General features: G+C 42.0%; 1 pseudogene; it reads left to right on the top strand.

Moving 5' to 3' along the window:
* The first annotated feature begins 5,290 nt into the window (after positions 1 to 5,290).
* Positions 5,291 to 6,011, top strand: LOC144516082 (NADH-ubiquinone oxidoreductase chain 2-like; annotated as a pseudogene).
* The last annotated feature ends 370 nt before the right edge of the window (positions 6,012 to 6,381 follow it).

The following is a 6,381-nucleotide window of genomic DNA, read 5'->3' as shown; positions in this document are numbered from 1 at the left end:
TCTTCACAGTGGAGAGTCATGGAGCTGTATGGACAATGAGATCAATAAATCAGCACCGTTTCACTGAGAATCCAAATGAATGATGTTATGCCCTTAATGCTCACATCATCTCATGATCTAATGCACCCAGGGGTGCATTGCAGCAGCCAGGTCACTAGATAGTCAAATGGTTATGGGTGGTCAGCAAAACATGTTGTCATAACGCAAATTAATGAATTAGCGAAATACATCTCGGCATCATATTAATTAAAAAGACCTTTTATATAGATCCTAAACGATTATCAACGTAGCCTACTGTTTCAACCGCCTCCTCCGACCATCATTAAATCTCCTCTGTGTCAGAGACATTTGTCCCTGCAGCATGTAGTGTCCCGCCCGCTAGTGACTTTACCTTTTTTTCGGTTTCTTAAGATCCGAAGAGAAAAAGGGAGAGTCGTCAACAGTCCGGTCTTGGAGATGATCCGCTACAGGACAGTCTCAACCTCTTCATCACAGCAGCAGCAGCGATCACCGGGACGCACAGAATGACCGGAAAAGCCTGTCTGCGGTCCGCACTGATGAGGAAATGCAACCATCTGATAGTTGATCTGAGGGGCGCAAACAGCGGAGCAGGGTGTGTGTCCCATTTCTCCTCTCTCTCTCTCTCTCTCTCTCTCTCTCTCTCTCTCTCTCTCTCTCTCTCTCTCTCTCTCTCTTTCTCCCAATAGTGGTATTACACTTCATCTTCAGATGGTCAAGTGCACTACTATTAAGCTGACAGCCATAACATTATTACATATTGAATGTTAATTGTCATGCAGTGTGGGGAACATCTGGGAATGAACTGTCTTTAAGGTGAGCTTCAGATTGCTAAAGGCTGGTTGTCCCTTTTGACTTTTCTTTCCGCAGTACTCATTACATTATTATATTGTCCATTATCATGAAGCTTTTTTCCTAAAACAAAGAGTGGTCCTCAGGGACGCATTAACTACCATGGCTGATTCAGTGTGATGATGTCTTTGAAGTCATTCCCTCTGGTTCATCTTATTACGCTGGTGAAGGACAGGGCATACACCCATTGTGTGTACAGCACAGCACAGCACAGGACGTGATGTGCATGCAGCAGTGTGCAGGGATCAATATCAGCATGTGGTTAACATAAACAGCTTAAAGTCATGTCCTGGGAACCTGATAAACACTTTTAATACAGTCACCAGTAAGATTTAAACATGACGCACCGTACCTTGTACCATTTAGTTATCATGTCATTCACACTCTTTCCTGGTTATCTCCTAGAGTTGACCAGCCTGTCTTTGTTAGAGTTCAACCCTGGCTTTTTTTATTTATTATTATTTATTTATTTATAGATTTTTTTTTAAACAAACAAATATACAAACAACAAACAAACAGCAACGCTACAAGACTGGTTTGTGTAGTAAACAAACTGAAATGTGACAATTGTCCATCATATTATCTATCCATTCAAGTCCAGATTATAGTCCATTCCCAAAAGTTCCAGTGGCCTCTTCCACTTATGCTGAAAAATATGAGTCCTTTTCTTGATGTAGTGTCCACGTTTTTCCAAAGTCACAACATCTGAAACAAGAGATCTCCACATGGAAACAGTAGGGTGGGTCATCACCGACCCACCTGATCATTATGGCTTTCCTGGCTAGCATTAAAAGTGACTGAATCACATCTCCATCTTTTTAAGAGAGACAGGAACCTTCCCAAGCAAGCAAAGAAGTGGTTCTATGTGATACCTGCTGACCTATTGCCGTACTGACATCTGTGCATACCGCCTTCCAAAACATTTGTATTTTGTTGCATTCCTACAAACAATGCAGCCTAGTACCTACATGAGATTTACATTTGGGACAATTTGGTGAGGCTCCATTTGTATACTTGCTATAGGTATATGGTGATATGTAGACCCAATGCAAAATATTATATTGGAACACTTTATATTTGTTGCAAATAAAAATTTTTGAGGGCAATCTCATCCCACTCATCATTATCTATTACACAGTTCAGAAAAGTACACCATGATGTTCTTAGGCATGTAAGTTTACCTAGGTTAAAGCTTAACATCTCAGAATAGAAATTAGATAGAAAATGCTTGTGCTGCTTATAGTTAAGGAGAGATCTGTCTACTGGATGCGAATCATGTGGGGTTTCCAGCGAGTTGTTCTTCTTATACACAAAGTGTCTGACCTGTAAATATTTGTAGAAATCTTTGTTTGATATATGGTACTGAGCTTTCAGTGATTCAAATGTTTTGAATCTTCCATTCTCAAAGAGGTCAAAGATTCTAACAATACCTGCCTTTTGCCAAGGTGTAAAATTTGGACCCATTCCATGTGGTGAAAACTCAGGATTATCCTTCAGTGTTGTGATAAGATTGAAAGGTTGAGTATTATGGAATATTTTCGTAAGTTTTCTCCAAGCCCACAATACATTTGTTATCAAAACGTTGTTTTTAGCACTGTGTGGCAGTTCTTTCTGGCTCTTACCCAACAGATTCACAGGAGAGAAGGGTTTACAAACAGCTGCCTCTATATCAAGCCAAGGGGAGTCTGAGCACTCATTCACCCACGAAGAGATAATCCTGGCTTGTATGGATAGTATATAGTATTCTATATTTGGTAAGCCTCATCCACCTTGCCCTTTTGGAAGCTGTAATACCACTAATTTCATTTTAGGCTTCCCGCCATTCCAAATAAAGTCTGACATTGCTTTATTTATAGTTTTAATGTAATTTGTATTAGATTCATAAACAGCATGGATATGGGATATAGTATTTTTGGGAGAAATGATACAGGGAGACTCTTCCATCTTATTAGCATTTATTTGAGACTTTTAACCAAGGGATTAATATTTTCTGCATATAGTTGGTTAATTTGGGAGGTGACCTTAATTCCTAAATATTTAAACCCAGACGGAGCCCAACGGAAGGGCTGAATGTAGTCTGGTTCAGTATTTATGTCATTGTCCAAGATCAATATTTATGATCTTGGAGATTTGTGACAACATTTACTTTATACCCAGATATTGGGCCAACTTCTTTAATACATTTAGTCAAGGCTGCTAATGATTTAGAAGGGTTTGTTAGTGTCATAAGGATATCATCAGCATACAACAGAATTTTATGTTGTTTCGAACCAAACGTTAACACCCTGAATATCTGGATTTTGCCTGATAGCCAACGCCAGTGGCTCTATCGCTAGAGCAAACAGAACAGGAGACACTGGGCTTCCTTGAGCCGTGCCCCTTGTCACTTTAAAGGGAGTGGACAGCAGACCATTACTCAGAACTGAAGCTTTAGGTTCCTTATACAACAGTCTGATCCAGCCCAGAAAGCCTGAGCCAAAACCAAATCTCTTCATTACATCAAACATATATTCCCATTCAATTCTATCAAACGCCTTTTCAGCGTCCATAGAAACAATAGCACCCGGCGTCTTTGAAGTATTAAGATAATGAATAATATGAAAAAGACGTCTTGTGTTGTCGTAGGAGTTTCGACCCTTAATAAATCCAGTCTGGTCTGCATTCACAATTGAGGTTACAACCTTCTCCAACCTGAGTGCCAGTATCTTAGAAAGTATTTTGTTGTCCACATTGAGGAGGCTAATGGGTCTACAGGAGGAGCATAACTCTGGGTTTCTATTTTTCTTTGCTGTTAATGTTATAATGGCTCTATACATAGATTTAGGAAGTTTGGAGTCCTCAAATGATTTATTAAAAACTTAAGAGCAGGTTATCAGTTTTACCTTTCATCATTTTAAAAAACTCAACTGGAAACCCATCCTCTCTGGGACATTTGCCTGGTTGATAGCTTTATCTATTTCCAACATGGAAATAGGAGATTCCAAAAAGTTTGACTGTTCCTCTGATAATTATGGAATACATACATGATCTAAAAAATCCCCTGCCCTGAGCCTCTTCATATCAATCTCTTAACTATATAAATTAAGAGAATATCTAAAATATTACCTCCGCCCTGGCTATTATCTTAGCCCTTGTTTCTTTCTGACTGCCCCAGATGACGCTCAGACCACGAGAAAATATCCCCCCTACGAATGCGGCTTTGACCCCCTAGGCTCTGCCCGCCTGCCTTTCTCCCTTCGCTTTTTTCTTATTGCTATCCTATTTCTCCTATTTGACTTTAGAGATTGCCCTTCTTCTGCCACTTCCCTGAGGAGATCAACTTGAAACTCCCCTCCTAACATTCCTATGGGCCTCCGCCGTTTTAGCTATTCTGACCCTGGGCCTTATCTATGAATGACTTCAAGGCGGCCTAGAATGAGCCGAATAGGCGATTAGTCTAAGAAAAAACATTTGATTTCGGCTCAAAAACTTGTGGTTAAAGTCCATAATTGCCTAATGACCCCCGTTCACTTTGCTTTCTCATCAGCCTTCGCCCTGGGACTGACAGGACTAGCATTCCACCGCACCCACCTTCTCTCCGTCCTTCTGTGTTTAGAGGGGATGATGCTTTCTTTATTTATTGCCCTCTCCATTTGAACTTTACAGCTAAACTCAACAAACTTCTCAACAGCCCCAATACTCCTCTTAGCATTTTCAGCCTGTGAAGCAAGCGCAGGCCTCGCCCTTCTGGTCGCCACCGCCCGAACCCACGGCACTGACCGCCTGCAAAGCCTTAATTTACTGCAATGTTAAAAATTCTAATCCCCACACTTATACTAATCCCAACTACTTGAGGAACTCCCGCCAAATGACTCTGACCTACCACCCTTGTTCATAGCCTCATCATCGCCCTTGTCAGCTTAACCTGCTTAAAAAAATATATCTGAGACCGGCTGATCAAGTCTAGGACTTTACATAGCAACAGACCCCCTCTCAACTCCCCTTCTAGTACTCACCTGCTGGCTGTTACCCCCTAATAATCTTAGCAAGTCAAAACCACACAGCTAATTTGAAAGAACTTCCTTCCACTAACATTAGCATTAGTTATTTGACACCTGGCGCTCCCAATTTCATTTGCTGGCCTACCCCCTCAGACCTAACCGAGGAGTTGTGCCTGAAGCAAAGGACCACTTTGATAGAGTGAACTATGGGGGTTAAAGTCCCCCCAACTCCTTAGAAAGAAGGGGCTCGAACCCTACCTAGAGAGATCAAAACTCTCAGTGCTTCCACTACACCACTTTCTAATAAAGTCAGCTAATTAAGCTTTTGGGCCCATAACCCGAACATGTTGGATAATACCCTTCCTTTATTATATGACCCCATACATCATGGCTATTATATTATTCACCGTAGGACTCGGATCGTCCATTACATTCGCGAGTTCACACTGATTAATTGCCTGAATGGGTCTTGAAATCAATACCCTTGCTATTATCCCCCTAATAGCCCAAGACCACTCCCCCCGAGGAGTTGAAGCCTCCGCAAAATACTTCATTATTCAATCGACCGCAAGCGCTGCGCTTATCTTTGCCAGTGCTACCAATGCTTGACTTACAGGATACTGGGATATTCAACAAATAGCACATCCCTTCCCTCTTGCTCTTATTACCACAGCCTTAGCATTTAAAATGGGACTTGCCCCTCTCCACACATGACTCCCCGAGATTATTCAAGGCCTTGATCTCACTACAGGGCTAATTCTCTCTACTTGACAAAAACTCGCTCCTTTCATCCTGATACTCCAAATCTACCCTCCTGCCACACCAACCCTTATTGTTCTAGGGCTGGCTTCCATCCTGTTAGGGGGATGAGGGGGACTTAATCAAACACAACTCCGAAAACTCCTCGCCTACTCCTCAATTACCCACCTGGGTTGAATAATCATTGTACTTCAATTCTCACCCCCCTTGGCGCTTCTTTCCCTGTTAACATACTTTCTTATAACCTTTTCAGCTTTTCTTGTATTCAAGTTTAATAAAGCAACCACTATCAATTCACTTGCCATCTCCTGAGCAAAAGCACCAATTATTACAACCCTCCTCCCACCAGTCCTTATGTCCCTAGGTGGTCTACCCCCTCTGACAGGATTTATGTCAAAATGACTAATTCTACAAGAACTAGCTTCACAAGGCCTTGCTGTCACAGCAACCTTAGCCTCATTATCCTCGCTTCTCAGCCTTTACTTCTACCTGCGGATCGCCCATGCAATGACATTAACAACCCCTCCAAATGACATTCCAGGGATAACACCCTGACGACACGGCGCCTCTCCTCTTTCTCAACCTATAGCTATAGCAATAATTGTCTCTATTATTTTACTGCCTCTGACGCCAGCCATCCTGGCATTCTTCACGCGGTAAGAGACTTAGGCTAACACAAGACCAAGGGCCTTCAAAGCCCTCAGCGAGGGTGAAAATCCCTCAGTCCCTGATAAGACTTGCGGGATATTACCCCACATCTCCTGCATGCAAA

The sequence above is a fragment of the Sander vitreus genome, chromosome 4 (assembly GCF_031162955.1).
Source record: "Sander vitreus isolate 19-12246 chromosome 4, sanVit1, whole genome shotgun sequence".
Lineage (NCBI taxonomy): Eukaryota > Metazoa > Chordata > Actinopteri > Perciformes > Percidae > Sander > Sander vitreus.
The sequence above is the reverse complement of the archived record's forward strand: the minus strand, read 5'-3'. Positions and strand labels throughout refer to the sequence as shown.